The sequence below is a fragment of the Lepidochelys kempii genome, chromosome 8 (genome assembly GCF_965140265.1).
Source record: "Lepidochelys kempii isolate rLepKem1 chromosome 8, rLepKem1.hap2, whole genome shotgun sequence".
In the NCBI taxonomy this organism is placed as follows: domain Eukaryota; kingdom Metazoa; phylum Chordata; order Testudines; family Cheloniidae; genus Lepidochelys; species Lepidochelys kempii.
Window position 1 is genome coordinate 3,904,922 of NC_133263.1, and position 19,203 is coordinate 3,924,124.

A 19,203-nucleotide genomic window follows, 5' to 3' on the forward strand; every position below is an offset into this window, starting at 1 on the left:
TATCTGGCACTTTACCACCCGGAAAGCTCTATAAACCAGCATTTCTGATCTTCATTGAAAGACCGGTTTATAGTCCGATTGGCGAGGGGCCAGCAGGCTCCCTGCTTGGCTCCGCATGGCTCCCCGGAAGCGGTGACATATCCCTGCTGGTCCTAGGCAGAGGAATGGCCATGACAGGTTCAGAGGGGAGGGGATGTGGGGTGCTAGGCGGAGGCGCAGCTAGGTGGCTCTGTGCGCTGCCCCACCCCGAGTGCTTGCTCTGCAGCTCCCATTGGCCGGGAGCAGCAGGGACATGTCGTCGCGTGCGGGTAGCCGCCCAAGGTGAGCGCTGCCTGGATCCAGCACCCTGCACCCTCTCCCATGCCCCAACCCTCTGCCCCGAGCCCCCTCTCTCACCCAAACTCTCTCCCAGAGCATGTGCCCCATACCCCCTCCCACACCCCAACCCCCTGCCCCGAGCCCCCTCCTGCACCCAAACTCCTTCCCTCTTAGTTAACCGGAATTTATTACTTACCTGCACCCCACTTTTCCCCAACATGCGGATAACAAAGCTTGCACTGTAATATAATAAGTAGGAAAGATTGTTTATAAAAATCACCAGTACACAGGCCCAGATCATCTCCCCATTGAAGTAAATGGCAAAACTCCAATTGACTTTGCTAGAGGAGGATTAGGGTGGTCTGATCCAAAAGTCAATGAATTCATTAAGAGTCTTTCCTGTGACTTCAACAGACTTTGAATCAATTTCATTCTGCATAAAGAATATATCACTATTCAATAGAGGATAAGAGATTTGCCTTCCTCCAAGGGTTATGTTACCTAAGAGTGAGTTTATCTCCTAATAATTATGCTGTCAGTGGTCAGCACACCCCAAGTTTGCAGTGCCAAATACCATAACATGTCTTTCATCTCTATTGTTCTGTGCAAGAATCATTTTGTCTTTCCTTTCCTTACTTCCTTCGGCAGAGACATGGCAGCACAATCTGTCTGCAGATAGGAAAGCTGACATTAATTTTTGGTATAACACCAGAGATTGGGACAATATGTTTATGAAGAAGGAAATGGAGTGGATCTCTCTCGGCAATCCTCCTGGCACAGAACATGAAATAATACATCCAGAAAGATTTCCCAGAATATGGTTCAGAATGTGTCCTCTGCAAGGAGCTTAGCTTCAGGTTTAAACACCATGGATTTACTGACTGTCTGCTGAGTTACAGATAATTTGCAGCAGACTGGGCTTTTGCTTGTACATGTGGTTCAGGAATGACAAAAGAGCCATTTCCACTCTGAGGCCAGACCTAAGTGAGGATGAACTTCACACTTCTGTTCAGCTATGTGGTCCCCAGTTTGGATAATACCAAGCTCTCACAGAGTATTTTCCGTCTGTAGGTCTCAAAGCTCTTTGCAAAGGAAGGTAAGCATTGTTATCCCCATTTTATAGCTGAGAAAACAGAGCCGTAGGGAGGTGAAGGGATTTGCCTAAGGTCTTGCAGCTTGGCAGTGGAAGAGCTGGGGACAGTCCTGGGCAACATCCAGTCCACTTCCCTGCCCAATGGGCCACACTTACGCCTTGGCTGCTTATCTAAAACAGATCCAAACTCCTCTGGCCTATAAAATGGGTTGATAGAGAAAATCTAATGAAATTATCTCCTAAACCAGAAATACTGGAAGAACAGACTCACCAAAGAGTACACGACTACTGCCTCTGGCTGAAACAAAGAGTAAGGTAACAGCACAAGAAGAGATGCTCAAATGTATTTTAATTTTTCCTTTTAGGCAGTGAGCGGTCAGGTGATGTCTCCCCTCCGTTTTAGCTGGGCAACTACATACCCATGAAGTCCTCTGAGTCAGATCGAAAGTCTAGTTCAAGGGTCGGCAACTTGCGGCAATCGGCTCGCCACTGCCAGCTGGCGTCCCAGCCACCGCCCCTGCTCAGCCCGCTGCTGGCCCGGAATTCTTAAAATATGTTCTCTCCCCCTTAATCAAAAATTACACTACGATTAGCTTAAAAACTTTGTTTGTACATTACAGTAGTCGTTAAAAAATTTATAATGCTAATAAATACATAAGTACAACTACTTTGTTTCATCAAACCTATGGGCCTGTGCTCAATTTGTGTTTTCAATGATTTACCTTCTAAAAAAATCTCGCATGCCTCGCATCCCCAGGGGGTGCGTGCACCCCAGGTTCAGAATCACTGCACTAAACTGAGAAGATCTGCATTTTAATTTAATTTTAAATGAAGTGTCTGAAACATTTTAAAAACCTTGTTTACTTTACAAACAATAATAGTTTTGTTACATAATATACTTATAGAGAAAGACCTTCTAAAAACGTTAAAATGTATTATTGGCACGCAAAACCTTAAATTAGAGTGATTTTTAATGAATACTCAGGACACCACTTCTGAAAGGTTGCCGACCCCCGGTCTAGTTGATAGAACCAAATTGCAAGGCACAAGGCGCTGACTAGCAAATTCAAGGCTATCTGAAAAAACAGGAAACCCTTTCTTACAGACCTGGCTGCTGCTGTACAAAAACAAAACTTTTTTTTTTTTTTTAGTACTTGTGAAAGACGCTGTCTTGACAGCCCTGAAGAATGAAGAGATCTATTTATCCACAGTAACACTGGCAGGAACGTGCAAATTTCACACACAGCTCTGCCAACGTGCCGAATCCCATATCCAGTTTCAGTTCCACAAATAAGCTAAAGGTTAAAGTTGTTTGTTTAAACCAAACCCACATGGCATCTAAATTGACCTAAATTATTGTCCGAGTTGTAACCTTTCTGTGTTCCAGACCCCAAGAGACTGCTTCCTCCTTCCAATCTCAAAAAATTCCTCCTTCTGAGTAGGGGAGAGAATAAAGGAGCAGCAACTGGACATGGAAATGGGAAAACCAACTCAAGGTGGGCAGAGTTCTGCTCCGAAGTAGTCCCTGTAAACATTTGTGGCTACTGCAGACCCTATGAAAAATGACAACGTAAGGGTCTCAGATTAATTACATAAAGACCTAGTAGGCGAGGCCTCAATCATAGCAGCTGTTGCTGAGAAGGAGATCTCAGTGTCTTGGAGGTTTTAGTGGATTCCTCACCAAAAAAAAAAAAAAGCATTACCTGTTTCTGTGTTGCAGCTGTAACAAAAACCACCAAAAAGGGTGGATTCAAGCAGTGAGTACACTATCAGGGCATATTTATGGGTAAAGCTCCTTTGTGCGGGAGACAAGTTTGGTTCGAAGTGCAGGGCACATTTCTTTGACCTTGCTTTCTCTGACATGAATATATAGCAACACGTACATTTAAATAAAGCAAAAACAAAAAACCCGACCAAAACAAGACACAAGCACCAGCTTCTCCCTCCGGGGAGAGGCTGAGAACAAACAAAATGCGAGAGATGTGTGATCATGTTGCTTAATGCACTGTAAGGCGCTCAGATACGATGGTGATGAGCACAGTATAAGTACCTACAGAGAACAGAATACAGAAACAATCCTTTACAAACAATGTTGTCTGTGCCAGGAGACCTGAAAAGGAACTGGAAGCGTTTGCAGTCATGCATCAGTTAACAGGAGCAAAGTGACATCCCAGGAGTGAAACTACTCTCTGAGCTGATAAAAGGAAAGCAGCAGCATCTGGCTTGCAATGTTCAGCTTTTTCTGAACATTTTAATGCTGCATGAAGCCTGGTAGAAGTGAAGTTTCTTGAGCCCCCAGAGGTAGATAGCACATAGGTGTGGAACATAGCAGCAACCTCACACAATGGAGGGCTTCTAATCACAAAATATCTGTCTCTGCCAGTTAGTCCAACCACACAATAATATAGGACAGCTCAAGGATGAGAGAGAAAAATATGGAGATGGATCGGAGCCAGGAAGTTCATCTCTGGACCTCAATTTTCTCAATGTTCAGGAGCGTGTGGATCCTGGGGTTAGCTTCAGACCATCACAGTGATAAGGGCCAGCAAGGTCAAGAATCTTCTCAAGGGTCAGAGGTCTTCTGAGCTGGGTTTTGCTTTGGGCCTATCCCTATAAAGGCATTTTTGGCTGAGAATTTCAAAGCTACCTAAGGGATTTGGACACCTGATTCCATTAAAATGAATTGGAATTGGGCATCCAAATCCCCAAGCTGGCTTTGAAATCCAAATCCCCAAGCTGCCCTTTTATTTCAGTAGGGCACAAATTCCTGGACCCTGGAATTTACTCCCACTATTGGCCTGACCAAGCACAAGGCTGTTGACTTTTGAGGGATATTTTTTTTTTAATTGTGAAAAACTGATCTTTATTTTCCAGAAATACACAAACTTATTCTCTCATTTCTCCATCTTCTTCTTCTACTCCTCTGATGTACAGGACATTGTTACATCTTATCAAAACTTCACCAAGGTGTCCTGACAATGCACCGTCTACGTATTCTTCTGTGTTTGCAAGCTGCATGTTCATGTTGCCGTCGACAGACACCAGGTAGTCCTTGTACTCCATCCCCCACTTCAGGTTCACCATCACCGGCTTCCCCATCAACCCATTCAGGAAAGGCTTGACGTTCAGGGGCAAGCTCATGGTAACATGGCCTGGCACAAGGCAGCGGTAAAAACAAAAATTACTTGCAGGACCACACGTGCGCCCGCTGGAGTTAAGATCTCTGTCTGGCTGCTCAGGGCTTCGGTTTGAGGAAGCAGCCCAAGAGAGTCAAATTTCATTTGCTGTTTGGTCAACACAGGAGAGAGGAATGCAGACATTCTCCTTTAACCTAAATGTTGTACTTTGCTACATGTTGTTAACTGCTGCCCATGTGTTCCGAGGCTGAGATGGGTGCATTTGTAATGATATTGTGTAGAGCAGCGCTTCTCAAGCTATCTGATGTGAGGGACCGGCAATTTTTTTTTCCAATATGCGTGCAGACCGGCAGCCGATGGCTCACGGACCGGCACCGGTCCGCGGACCATCACTTTGAGTAGCACTAGTGTAGAGGATATAATGAACCAGCCGATATAATGAATGTGCACCCATAAGATCCATGAAAGCCCTTCACAGCGAGACTCTGAGTCTGGTAATAACAACAGATTACTGGTGTTATTACAGAGATAAGGGGCACATGGCAGTGAACAACTAAATTATGGCCTCCTGCGTGCTTCTCTTACAAGGCATTAGTTTTAATTTTCATCTAATTTTTATGAGGCCCTGATGCATTAGCGTGTCTGCGCAGGGGTACTGTCTGCTCTGAAGAGATCAACCAATAACATTTGTAGCTTTGCTGCCAGCAGGTTTTCTGAAGGGCTGCTTAAAAAATTATAAGAGCTGACTGAAGCTTTATTGTAAATGTAACCAAAGCTCCTATTAAACCTATTTCCTTAATAATTTCAAAGCATCAAAAATAAAACTGCTCCTGCAGCATGGTCTATGTAATAAGATTCCAGGATTGTCACTCTGAACCTAGCATGTCTGTTGAGTCAGTGTTTAGGAATGAATACAGCTGCAAACCATGGCTGAGAGCTCTTTTTGTTCAGGATACCACTAGGTCTAATCATCACTGGGATTTGTGATGTTTGTTACTGTCCAGTGTTTAAGTTCTCAGACATTTTTCCACTTTTTTACACCCTACGAATTACACCCAGTGACAGTATGGGCTTTCACCTAGTACTGAATAAGAAAAGGGTTAGAGCTTGGTTGTTGTAATTTAGTGCCACGTAAGCCTAGCCCCGCAGTCCTCAGACACGAGTCCAACAAGGGATTCAATGGCCATTTTGCCTCTGTGAAGACTGCCTGATTGGGTCCAGATAACTGTTGCAGATTTCTGGATTCTAGGACAATGGCAAGCAGAGATTTGAAGATATAATTCATTCTATTCAAATAATGGCTGTGCATATCGTCACTACTATCCATCATTTAATTACGAATAGCACGTGTTACACTGATGTTACTGAAATCTTGCTGGATAATGCCCCTGTCCTGCCAAACCATAAAAGCACTTAAGCATGCGTTTAAGAGCATGCTTAAAATTAAGCATGTGCCTAAGTGTTTTCCTGAACAGCAATGGCTTCCTGAATGCAGGCCTTTGGCAAGGAGGATATTCATTTCAGTGTTAACTAAGGGTGGGGCTAGGGCTGTGCATACTGCATTTACCTTGAGCTATAGGTGACAGGCTTTGATATGCATTTCTAAAACAAAATAATCTTCACATATAATAATCCAAATAATCCAAAATAATCCAAAAATAAACAAATTTAATAACAACTCAGTAAAATAAACCCTGTTTACAGGTTTTTTTAGATAAATGAGGGGTAACAGAAAAGTATTTTCAACGAATATTAGTATAAAGCTACAAGTGTTATTAACGACACAAAAAAAACTCATCTATAAAAATGTGAAGGTTCCATTCGAGGGAAGAAATACAGTTAGAGAAAGGGGATTCCCGTTCTGAAGTAGTAAAACTGGGTTGTTTAGGCATTAACTCCTAACAAATTCTTTTTAAGCACTGGAGCAGTGAGTTCTGATCAGGGAAAATACATCATTAACATATCAAAGAATGGAGACATGAGAGTAATCCAGAGGATAATACAAAAGAAAAATTTAAGGAACACCTGGCAATACATTTCCTTTGAAGAACCTCACTTCTTATAACAACAGGAGGGTTATCTCAACATGTCCATCCTGTCATTCCAATTATTTTATTAAACTTTTCCACTGTGGATTACATGAATAATGTCTTAACTAAAGTGGAGAATACGCACCCCTGCCTAATCTAGTGACTACAACCACTTGGAGTTAGAATCAAAGCCTGAGCCCTATTCCAAAACTCACTGTAGTCAATGAACTCTCATTGACTTTGGATCAGGATCCTGCATTCATCAACTTGAATCTGTACGGCCACACTAATGTAGAGCTCATCTCATATTTTCTTTTTTTTTTCTTCCTTAAGGGTGGAGTCAAACAGAGCATAAGGATATATTCAGAAACATTTACATTGTGGCAACTAGAAGCCACCACACGGTCAAGGCCACGTTGCACCGGTCACTGTACGGACACTGCCCCAAAGACGACAAGACATAATTCCAACACGTGCCTTTAGGACATTCCCTTGATGAACGTGAATGGAACTGGAGAGAAGGGCACTGGAATGGGAAAACAGCCCCTCCCCCCATTTATACTTACTAGAATTTGGAATGTTTCGCATGGGACATTCACTCAGCTTATCTATGGCCAGGCTTTTATAAGCTAAGAAAAGGAAAGCTTTGTGTAAATGCCACACAGCGTGGTTTGATCCTGCATTGCTATGCACTACACTCTCACACAGAGCTGCGGCATTCAGGGAAAGGGCCCCATCAGCATCTGGATTTTAAACTCTCTGTTTCGCCTCCTTGAATCCGAGCGGAACTATTTGAAAGCATTGTTCTGTTTGGATGGCTGCTACTTCTTTTTGTTTTGGGAATTTTTGATTAGAGAAATATAATAGCATTTTGGTTGTTTTTAAGATGTTTTTTATAGTCAGGTTCAATTTAGCATGTAGCCTTTTTTTCAATGAAATGAAAATGGCATTAACTTCTTACTTTGCATTGTTCCATTCTGCCGTTTTATACCAATGCGCAGTAAAATAGCAGAGTTACTAATGACACTGAGTTTTTTAAGTCTTGAGCTCTTTACGCCCGAACATTTGATTCTTATGCTGTGCTATGAACACGCAGGAATGGCTCCATAGGACGGAAAAGGACGAGGTGCGTGAGGGAATCTCTTTTATTGGACCAGCTTCTGTTAGTGAAAGAGACGCTTTTATACAGAGCTCTTTTTCTATCCTGGGACCAACACGGCTACACCAACACGGCATCCATACGATGGATGCACACAGTTCGGGTACTGTTACAGTGCACGGTACACGATCCCGTGGGGGGACATTCCACAGTTCTTATTCAGAGAGTTTTGCCTGAAGGTTCATTTGTACCTCAGCCCAGCATGGCCACACAGGGGAATAAAGGGGCAGATGACATCACCCCAAGGCTTGGCAATGCATGGGCAGATCATGAGTCTGGGGGTGTGCAGGACAGCACACTGTTCAGGGCTGCTACTTTCCCAATATGAGCATGTGGAAGGAGATGGGGCAGGGATTTGGTGGAGCAATGACTGCTCCCTCCCAGTGCTCCAGTCAGGAGCTGAGCTGATGCCAGAAGGAAGTAAATTGCATCCGGTAAATTGCATCTTACTGCCTGCCTGGAGCAAGGGGGAACAAGAGAAGGAATTATGGCCATTCCTTCCCCGGGATCCTCTGGGACAATGAAGCTGTGTGCCATCCTCTTATTTGGTATATGAGCAAGAGGTCAATCCAGCTCTGGGTAAGGACAGAGCAAGGTCTGCTGTATTTGAACAATACCTCCAGCGTGAGCCACTGGACAGCTTGGTTTCAGTGCTGTGTATTTGCCATGGTATTAGTCACGTCCAGCTAGCCTCCTAGTACTGTAAAGCCACATGGAGGTTGTGATAATCTGAGCCAAGAATGGACTAGTCAAGGAGCCTAATAATAAAATGACACGTAGCACTTACATAGGGTGTTATGTATTCAACATGCTCTCCACACATTAACTATTAATGGTAACAGCTGCCATCGCCACTGTGCACAGAGATCCAAGTTTGAGTCCCAAACTTGCTATCCCACTCCACACAGGACAGACAGCCATGGGACAGCCACAGAGGTGTCACCTGCAACTTCAAGGTGGGGTTGGGATCTGAGCTGCTACCCCATATGCAAATGATGTGGCATTCCTGAGTCTCTCTCACTCATTTAGAGTAGGGGGAACAGGAGAGCTTGTTGCAAAGTGTTGGGGGAGAATCCTACCAGAAGCACAGCTTGTCCATTTCTAGAACTGCTGCATCGAAGCAGCTCAGGGTGAGTTAAGCACATTGCGAAAGCCTTAACTCAGAATGCCCTTCCTCTCATCAGCTTAACTTGGAGCCTTAACATCTGGTTCTGTCATAAGGGATGCCATTTTCTATACCAGAAGTTGCTTATTTCAGCACTGTGCCGAGAAACGACCATCTGTAAATAGTTTGCAACTCTTGGCAGTGCCTTGATGCTTTCAAATGGCCTCATGCAAATCAGTGAGGAATCACCATCAGTTTTCTCCATTTTTTACATACCATTCATGATGCTACTTTATATAAAGAAATTACTAGGCAGCTACAATGATGATGACAGCTCTTAATGTGGAGGGCCCCAAGTGGCCCAGGCCCATCACAGCACGAACAGGAAGGTGGGGTCATTTGCGCTGAAGAGCTTACTCTGTAGTTTCAGACATGATGTAATAAGAGGGTAATAAGCTGAAGGGAGGGGGATGGCACACGGTGCAACAATTTTATATTATTTATTTATGCAGAAAAAAGTCTTTGGCTCATTTCTTATATGCCTCATGGTAGACGTTTGAATGAAGAGAGACTATTGGCCTGGTGTACTGGTGCCTTACACACACAGGAAACCAGTCATGAGATGACTGTGGAGGAAGTGAGCAAAGAGTATTGAGGCTGGCCTCACTGGTGAAATGGAGAAGGTGGGGGTGGGGACACGGCGTGAAAAAGGTCATCTCAGGGAGAGGGAGCTGGACAAACTTAGCAAAACTCAAAGAGAGAATGGGCATTTATGTAGCTAACAAAGATATCCAGGAACTTTTGAGCTAATGCTAATAAAAAAAGAATTGTGGAAGACAGGATGTAAAATCTAAATGCTTCAGATTTTAAAACAACCTCTAAATATGAAGGTTTAGGCTGAGATTTTAATTGGGAGCAGGTTATTTCACATCTACTTTCTGTGGTGGTTCTTACACCTCTCTCAAGTAGCTGGTGATGGCCTGTATCCCGGACAGGATGCTGGGCTAGATGAACTTTGGCTCTGATCCAGTCTGGGAATTTCTATGTTCCTACGAGAGGCCTTGACGACAAGGGGTACAAATTCCAGACGCACCTAAGTGAACTAAGCACTTTGGGGCCTAAAGCTCATTGCAGTTAATGGGATTTCGGCTCCCAAGTGCCTAAAACATTTCAGAAAATTTTACCTAATGACAAGGAATTTGAATATGCAGCAGGGAAGAGGGAGCTGGTGGAGGCTTTCAGGAGTTTCAGCTCCCATGCTTGTCTTGATATCTTGTGGGCCAAAGGGGAAGGTGTTTTCCTCGGTTAGTGAGTGCTGTACATACAAAAGCATATTTCAAGTATGTATTTTTTCCTACTAAATCGATCCTCTTTCATGATTATAAAAACTAGCATCCTGGACAGCACAGTAGCATGGTGGTATCTGAAGCAGTCACAGCCAGTGCAGTTGTATTAACCCAAAAATGGTTTCATTGCTCTGCAATTCATCTCATTTCACTTCGTTGTTTTCTCTCCTTACTTTTTATTTTTTCCCATTTTCACAGGCTGCAGGTAGGAGAACATCACTAACAACTGTTATTTCACACATGAGTGGTAATATTTTCATTTTCCATCTACTGTGAAATAAAAGCCTTATGGTCTATTAAAATAGCATGAATAAGCCTAGAACTAAAAAGCAATTCTTTTACTGTCACTCTGAAATCACTCTTCTCGCATTCTCTAGATGTACTTACTTGAAGGTGGGATTGTATTTGTCAAACCTGGGGATCAGACTCAACATTGTGGTGTTTTAAAAAAACAAACCAACCAAAGAACAACCAACAAACGTGCCACAATTTCTAGAATAATAACAGCCTAAGAAATAATTCCATGGCTGCAGTGGAGTTGGAAAAACGGTACTGACAACAATTGTGAGCAAGGTAAATGGGAGAGATTTCCAACTTGTCTTTCTTGGAGAACACACACTTGCAGCGTTTCTCCCCAGCAGCAGCCACTAACTGATACAACTGGGGGCTTTGGTTGATGTCATTCCCAGATGTGGGACTTGCTTACCACTCGACACTGCCCAACCGCTTAAGCCTGCATCAGATTGACGTGTCTTTGGCTACTGGACTGGGCGGTTTTTTTTAAGGACTCTAATATGGATGGGATGGAATTCCCATCTCGAGAATGTAGCAGACTGGCTTGTATTTGCACTGGGAAAATAGTTATCCTGACAGAAGACATATGCAGGAGTTTGGCAGCAGAGTCAGTACCGTAGCAGCCCCATCTGGTGGGGTACAATTTGCAGGCAAACATGGATCCATTACACTATCTGAGTGATTCTTCAAAGTACCTGGCGAAGAACCTGCCTCCTCTGCAACTCTACAATCTCTCTTTTTCTATCAAAGGCATCTGTGCCCAGATTGTCATTGGATTACTCCATACTGGATGTCCTAAGAGCCAGGGCAGCAAAACACATTTCCACCGGTGACTGGCTAGAAGATCACACTCGTGCTCCTGAAAACAGACACAGCTATGGTGACGCCCACACCTGTATCCAGGAACGAAACCAGACATCTTGAAAAGCTCCAACAGGCACAAAATGCAAAACAGCCACTTGTACAGCGGCACAGATTACCATGATTACATAACCCCAGTGTTCCACGCTCTGCATTGGCTCTCCAGCGAATGCAAAGTCCAGCCCTGACTCCACAGGATTGGTCCTCACTACCAGAGACCACTTTTCTCTTCCTGACCATGATCTCTCACAATGGCTGCGTTCCACGAGGACAATAGAGGGAGGTTCATGAATGGGGGAGACAGAATTGTCACAAGAGCTGGATTTAGGCTACGGAAACCACTACTACAAGAAATAAGAGTGACCACAGGTCTTGCTGGTTTCACAACTAAATGCAAAGCTCATCTCCTTAACACATAGGGTCTCCTCAATAAGTTCCTCTCACGTGGACACAACACACCCACTGGCATGTACGCGCACACACACACATAAGCTAATCAAGATCCACCGGCAGGCTGGGAAAGAAGGAACACAGGGAGATTCTTATTGACGTTTTCTGGGGAACAGCTGCCGTAGGGGAAGTAATGCAGAGCAGTCAGTTAAGCACTCAAAAGACGCATGGCCACTGAGATAGTCACGCTGCCAATGTTGGGTTTTAGGGGAGAGAGAATGGCACATCGAGGGGCAGGCACTCAAAGGAGATGTCTTGAAATATGCAGGATTTTGGCAAGGGTTCCCTAGGGCTCCTCAGACCATGCACAGTTGGAAAGGCTATACTGCCTACCGTCTTTCAACGATGCCACTAATCCCTTGCCCTAACAATAAACCACGCTGCCGTCCAGGACATTCAGTGCTCTGGTTCAGTGTGCACACGGGACGTTACTGCATGGCAAGCTGGTGCACCATAGATTCACACCCTGGCTTGAAGCACAGTAACTTGCCATATACCCCTAAGCGTCTTTTTAGGTCACAGGGGAAATTACTGGTTAAGCACAGGTAGATTTTAAGTCTCTATATAGCAAAAAAGATTCAGAAATTGGAAATGCTCTCCTTGCTTTATAACTTTCGTTTGAAAAGTATAAATTCTGAATCCTGCCCCTTTCCTTTCTCCCATAATCCCACACAACTCTCCCTCATCTCTCTTTTGTGATCACTTGCTGACACAGCTTCAGTTGTGTGTCCAGATATTATCTGCTTGCCTGACTTACTGCATTCAAACAGAATACATCAAAATGAAGGGGGGCAGCAATTCATTTCTGAAGTTCCTTCTCCAGTGTATATGACAGACGCTACAGATATCTTCAGATGACTGATTATGGGATGTAGATCAAATACCTTATAGATATTATCTTTAGATGAAACTCAGTTTGTAATCTTAAATGGAAAAGGAAATTAGATAATTAAAACTCTGCTGCTAGGAATACATTTTTTAAAGTGACAAAATCCATAAAAACTTCAGACAGAAATATAAAGTGAAGCTGAAAGAGATTCAGATAAAACCAAATTAATATTTTAATTCTGTCAACACAAAAAGGTTTCTGAGACAAAGGTCAGGACTAATATAGAGCAGTGATTTATTGCCCCATCTTCATAATTTAAACAACTGTTTCTTTAATGCTCACTGAATCCCTCCCATGGAGTTACAGCCTTAGTCTCTCACCAAGGAACTGACTTGCATTTTAAGTCCTTTTTGAACTGCTTTAGAGAAGAGGATGTCCATATGAGAAGAATCCAGTGATTTTCCAGTAGATGTGTCTAAAGGCGATTGAGTCAAAGGACTGGATAAACAGTACATGGGATTAATAAAGATTTCTCTCACCTTTGTAGCCCTACAGTTGTTTCTCTCTCATTCTCTCCGAATTTGCATGTTTGCCAGGCAACTTTTGTTAAATAATAATAAGCTTCGAGGAGTACAACTAAAAGCACCTTTGTCACAGGTATCGGAACAAGGGGGGGGTCAGAGGACCATGGTCCCATCACTTTGTATCTGCCTTAAGGGAGAGTGACAGGGAGGAGGTGGCAGAGAGGCGCGAGCAGGGGTGGGGCCTCAGGGGAAGGGGGGGAGAAGGGTGGAGCCATGGTTTCAGTGCTGGGGGCACCCCCGCCTTCCAGGAAGCTTCCGGTGCTTCTGGCCGGTTTATCTGGAACTCCTTGCACGACTTTGGAAAAATCACACCTTAATGCCTAAATTTTCATTACACACACTGTAAATACGATCGGTTTGGCTTTCATTGCGTGGGAAGCTTCTCAAACATAGCCCCTCAACATTTGTGAGAAGTACATAATAACATGACACTGCCTCTCAGAGCTTTTCATCTGCACAGTATTTTCAAATATTAACTAATTAATCTAGACATCACACTGGTGAGGCAGGGAAGTATTAAAAGCCCTGGCTGGGATGATTTAGTTGGGGATTGGTCCTGCTTTGAGCAGGGGGTTGGACTAGATGACCTCCTGAGGTCCCTTCCAACCTTGATATTCTATTATTCTATTAGCTCCCCCATTTTACTTGGCTAAGGTCAGTATTATAATCCCCAGCTTTAGTCGCGGTTTTATATATGGGGAGACTGCAGTTTAAATGATTAGCCAATGGTTCCATACAGTATCGTCAGAGCTTGGATTAAACCAATCAGATTTCCCAGCTCCTAGTCCTGTGCTCCTGTAATTCAGGTGAGAAGAGGAAAGATATGGGTCTGTCAGAGGATGCTGGTGGAGGTCATATGCTGGTCTCCCATCAGGGTTAAAAGCGTGACACATCATACCCTAAGCCATGCTGCACTACTGAAGAAAAGTGGCAAAAAACCTTCCCTACCGTTTGATTATATGAGCGCACAGCGCCTAGCACTGATCAGGGACTGGGGCGTCCACACAATACTTCAACAAACAGAAGCAGCAGCTAATACCAGGTGAACCATGGAATATCGGTATCCACAGAGGCAGTAGCTTTCCTAACTCAGCATGCCACCTCTGCTCCACTCCTACCTCTACCAATTCGCAAGGAGAGGAAAGGGAGACTAGAATAGCGACCAGTCAGCAGCCAACGTCTCAAGTATCTGGCTTGACTGCTTTGCAGTCTCTGCAATAATCGTTTAAAGGGAGGCTGGCAATTTTAATTATGCTAAACTTGAATTATTCAATTAATTTATATTTAATAGAACCAAGTGATGTACTGTGTGTTTATAGAAAACTGATTAAAAACATATTTAGCAGCTGCCTACACATTACATGCTGATTCATCTTTAATAATACGATTTTAATATTCAACTGACATTTAACAAACAAACAATCACTTTTATTAAATGTGCGTAATGATTGCCATCACAATGTCAAGACTTTCCTAGGCTCCTGCCATCTGGGGAAATAAAATTAGGGGAAGCTATTTTTACTATCAAGTTTCCTGAATTTTATGTGCTAACATAATTATACCAAAGGAGCCTGCCATGGCAATATGTCAGGTGAGTGACAGGAAAGAACTGCATTGATAAAGTTAGCTTACCGCTGTGATCCCCTTCTTTATGTGGGGTTCCCTCAGGGACAACTTAGGTTGAAATTCATCCCTGCCCCATACAGAAGGTTCAATCAAACAAAGCTGCTGCTATTTTTCATTTGTATCATCATAGCACTTAGGAGTCCCAGCCACTGACCAGGACCACACTGTGCTGGGCAGTGTACAGTCCCTGCCCCAGAGAGCTGACGATAAGACAGGAGACAACAGATGGATACAGACAGACAGGGGAATACAAAGGAACCATGAGACAATATCAGTCAGCATGAAAGGCTGGTCTCAGCCGAACAGCAGCCTAACCGAAGCAATTCCGTCCATGTAAGCCCTAATTTGGGAGTGCTCAAAATAGGGCTTAAATGGGACTTGAGTGGCTCACAGGCCTTGTGCTTTTTCCCTACATAGTGGTGAATTTCACCACTAGTGCATACCCAACATAGTAGCCATCAGTGTACTCATGTAGACAGCTGTTGTACTTAATTTTACCCTGAGCCATGGAGTATTTAGAAAACCAATTAATAATTCAGTATTTTCTTTTAAACAAGTTATATCTTCCTGTTTCAACAAGGCTCAACACGAAGAGTCTAATTTTGAACTGCTTACTCATGCATGATTGAATTACAGGAATGTGGGAAGAAGCTAGACGAAAATAGCTACTATGTACTTCCTAATGCCGGATTTTAATTGTATCTGTCATTAGCTAGTAAGTGATAGTCAAATTAGAGAGCTTAACATTTTAAGGAACAAGGGCCAGATCTCAGCTGGTATAAACTGGCGTAGCTCCAGGGAGGAGAATGGAACGACACCGATTTATGCCAGGTGAATATTGAAGGATTAGGAACTTCAATGGGAACTGTGTGTGCATATCCGAAGGCAGAATTAAAAATAAATAAATAGATGAATAAAAGCCAGACTCACAATCAAAGAGAAAGTATCAACACAACAGCACTAAAGTTACACAGCCAATTAGCACTCTCCATTTATGGCTGGTGAGAATTAAGGAACCGATGATGCACACATGATTTTGCACAGTAGAGCATTTTAATTAAATTGCTTGGTCTACAATAATATACCTGGGTCTAATAAGCTAGCTAATCAGGCTAATAATTGTATCAAAGAGTGAGATCTTTGAAAGTTAGCAAATCAAAAGAATGAACTGGGAACATATGTTGACATTCTGGTTTATTTTGTCTTCAAGGAAAACAAAAATAAGGTCACTGATATGACCTTTAAATTGAGACTTAAATTTATATGCTCCTCTTCCTTTTGGACACTTAAACGTTCTTTGGATAGTTGTTTTGTTTGGATAACAACTTGAATTGCTTTAATATCTATCTCTGACTGGGGTCACATGCTGCCCACCCTGGAATTTTGTAAAACCTGCCACATATGTTTGAGTCATTAACGTAACACTGACATACTTCATAACAATTCATCTTTTTGCAATTGTCAGATCAATGCTTGCACTAACCCAATGATAGATTGCTAGATCAGCTAGTTGCTTTCACAAGGACTATCATAAAAGTTAGTTACTAGCTCAGAAATTATGGGCTTGATCTTGCAAGATGCTGAGGATGCTGGCACCAATCCAGCAATACCCTTAAGCACATGCTTAATTTTAAGCATGCAAATTGTCCATTTGAAGTCAATCCTAGCTACAGCAGCAGAGAAATAAAGAAGAAGAGATGTGTACCTGACAGCTAGAATTGAGCAATTAAAAGCATAGATTAAGAACCAGACAGCAACTTAAACCAACGCCCAGGACAAGTTGCAAGCCTTGAGACAAGACTTTTAGGCAGAAAAAGCGGAACACACACGCTTGGAAGCACTGGCTAAACAAGTACTAGTCCTTTAGAAACTTGTTAAAATTTAACCATTTGTGCTTAGCATACGCCGTAACAGTGGTGTGTCTGCTATAAAAGGAAATTAAATAGTTAAAAACCTAACTGGCTGTGCATTTTACAGAAACAATTGATACATCAGGAAATGCACACAGAGCAGAATACTTACAAGTAGTAGTAGTAAAAGCTATAACAAACTGTGAAAACAAATTCAAATGTCTAGTATGCAGCTTGGTCACAGACAATGTTGCAAATGTATCCAAGATAAGAAGTTTAGAAGAGAGTCCCAAGCTAATAACATGGTTGCAGTGCTCATTTGATGCACCTCCTCGCCAAAGACTTCAGTATTCCAGAAATAAAGGCTAATGTTGCTGAAATTGCAAAATACTTCCCGTAACAACCCCTTAGCAGCAGCTGCTCTGAAAAAAGTGGGAGGAACCAAGCTAACTCTCGCACAAGACGTGCGATGGAACTCAGTAGTGGGCTGTTTTGACCACTAGATCAAGAACTGGCCTAATCTGATGACAGTTTGTGAACAAAATCGTGAAAAAATAGATGGTACTGTCACAGCCAAAGTGCTCACCGTTGGGCTGAAGGCTGAACACAGGCTGAGCACCCTAAAGCCTATTTCCGTAGCCTTGAACAAAACGCAGGGAAATCGCTGTTTTATTGCTGACACTGTTGAAATTTGGAAGGAACTGAGTGAGATCTTAAAAAGAGAAATATGCAATGACAGAGTTAAATTACAAGCACTAAAAAAACAAATGGGACAACCACTATCTCCTGCTCATTTTCTTGCAAATATTCTCAATACTTAGTACCAGGGTCAAATCTTAACTGCTGAAGAAGAGCAGTTGGCTAGGACATGGACATCCAGCAGTCATCCCTGCATAATGCCAACTATAATAAACTTCAGAGCTAAGGGTGAGCCATTCAAGATATATATGTTTGCTGACGATGTTTTAAAGAAAGTCACACCAGTGACCTGGTGGAAGTCACTTAAGCACTTGCATTCAGAGACTCTTGAAATGATGATCTCACTTTTACCAGCAGTAGCTTCTTCTGCTGGGGTAGAAAGAATATTTTCTTCCTTTGGGCGAATTCATTCCAAATTGAGAAATCGTTTGGGACCTGAAAAAGCAGGAAAGCTTGTTCTTCTTTTCCAGATTCTGACCAAACAGGAAAAGGAAGGGGAAGACGACTGAGTTAGCTGCAGAAGCCAGTATTTTAAGCCAGTAGCTCACGAAAGCTTATGCTCAAATAAATTGGTTAGTCTCTAAGGTGCCACAAGTATTCCTTTTCTTTTTGCGAATACAGACTAACACGGATGTTACTCTGAAACCAGTATTTTAAGTTTCTCATGTTGACCTGGCTGACATCCTCGATTTAATTTTTGTGGTTTTTTTTAAATATGTCATTTAACTATTTTAGTTAAAAACAATGTTAGCAAAAACAAACCTGATTTAAAAAAACTTGAAAGTTTAACTAAATTCAAAAATTCACATGCTTGTTTTGTTAAAATATTATAAGTTTGCTGTTGAAGAAAAAAGTCCAGAATACATAACATTGTTGTTTTAGTTAAATAAAACAATTTAAATGTCTGTCTGGTGATGTTCTCCTCCTAATAGAGCATGGCAAGAAAATCCTCCAAAGATTAATGATTAACCTGTTGAATTGGAGATAGTTCACTTCCCAATGACTTCGTAAATATCTGCTTCAATTACCTTTACTAAATGAAATAACCAACCTATCATTCATTTTCTGATATATCTGTAAAAAGAATCTGAAAAGTTTTCAAAATAAATCACTTTAAAAATGTATTGTGTGTATCTTCTAAAAACGAAACCTACATCTCTCTCTGAGTTGTGAAGAATATGTATTAAGGTTATAACAACCAACAAGAATGCACTTTTATGTAGAAATCCATGATTAAATCGAGTCTTCCTGACTAGTGATTTAAATCATGATTTAAATCAAATCCACCCTGCTTGTGTTGGTGGTGGAGGCACGTGTTAGCCAGACACCCTACTGCCCTCTTATGCACTATTCATCATGCTTTAAAAGGGCCCGTCCAACTTATTTATAGCACCTAGCTAAGATAACAGCTGCCCCTACAATTCATACTCAGCTAGTGAAATTAGGCTGCCAGATACTGACCTTTAAATCAGATGATAAAGATAATCAGCCTTAGTCGTCACAGAAAAAGAAAGAAAAACAACCCTGAGAGGAAGGCGCACAGTAATAAACGCGATCAGTTGTTACAGTGTAATAGAATTTGGAGACACCTTCACAAAAAAGCAACACCATGCAACTAATCTGTCCCGGATCACATTAGTGCCTGAGGATACTATAAGGAGGAAAGAGAGAAACTCAAATGCGAACGAGGTATTTTGCTAGCACTTCCCAGTACCACTTGCTGTTTAGGACAAGACATGCATGCCTGGTATTTACAGAAGAGTCTGAGGCATAACACTTGAGAGAAATTATTCACAGTAAGATTGTTCATCTGAAAAAGTTA

The 19,203-nt window shown here is 42.4% G+C and overlaps 1 protein-coding gene and 1 pseudogene across 5 annotated transcripts in view; both read right to left on the reverse strand.

Annotated features, from left to right (window-relative positions):
- SGCD (sarcoglycan delta) overlaps positions 1–19,203 on the reverse strand; it is a 611,494-nt gene that overhangs the window by 337,448 nt on the left and 254,843 nt on the right. The gene's annotated exons all lie outside the window — the stretch shown is intronic.
- LOC140916473 (small nuclear ribonucleoprotein F pseudogene) lies at positions 4,298–4,619 on the reverse strand (annotated as a pseudogene).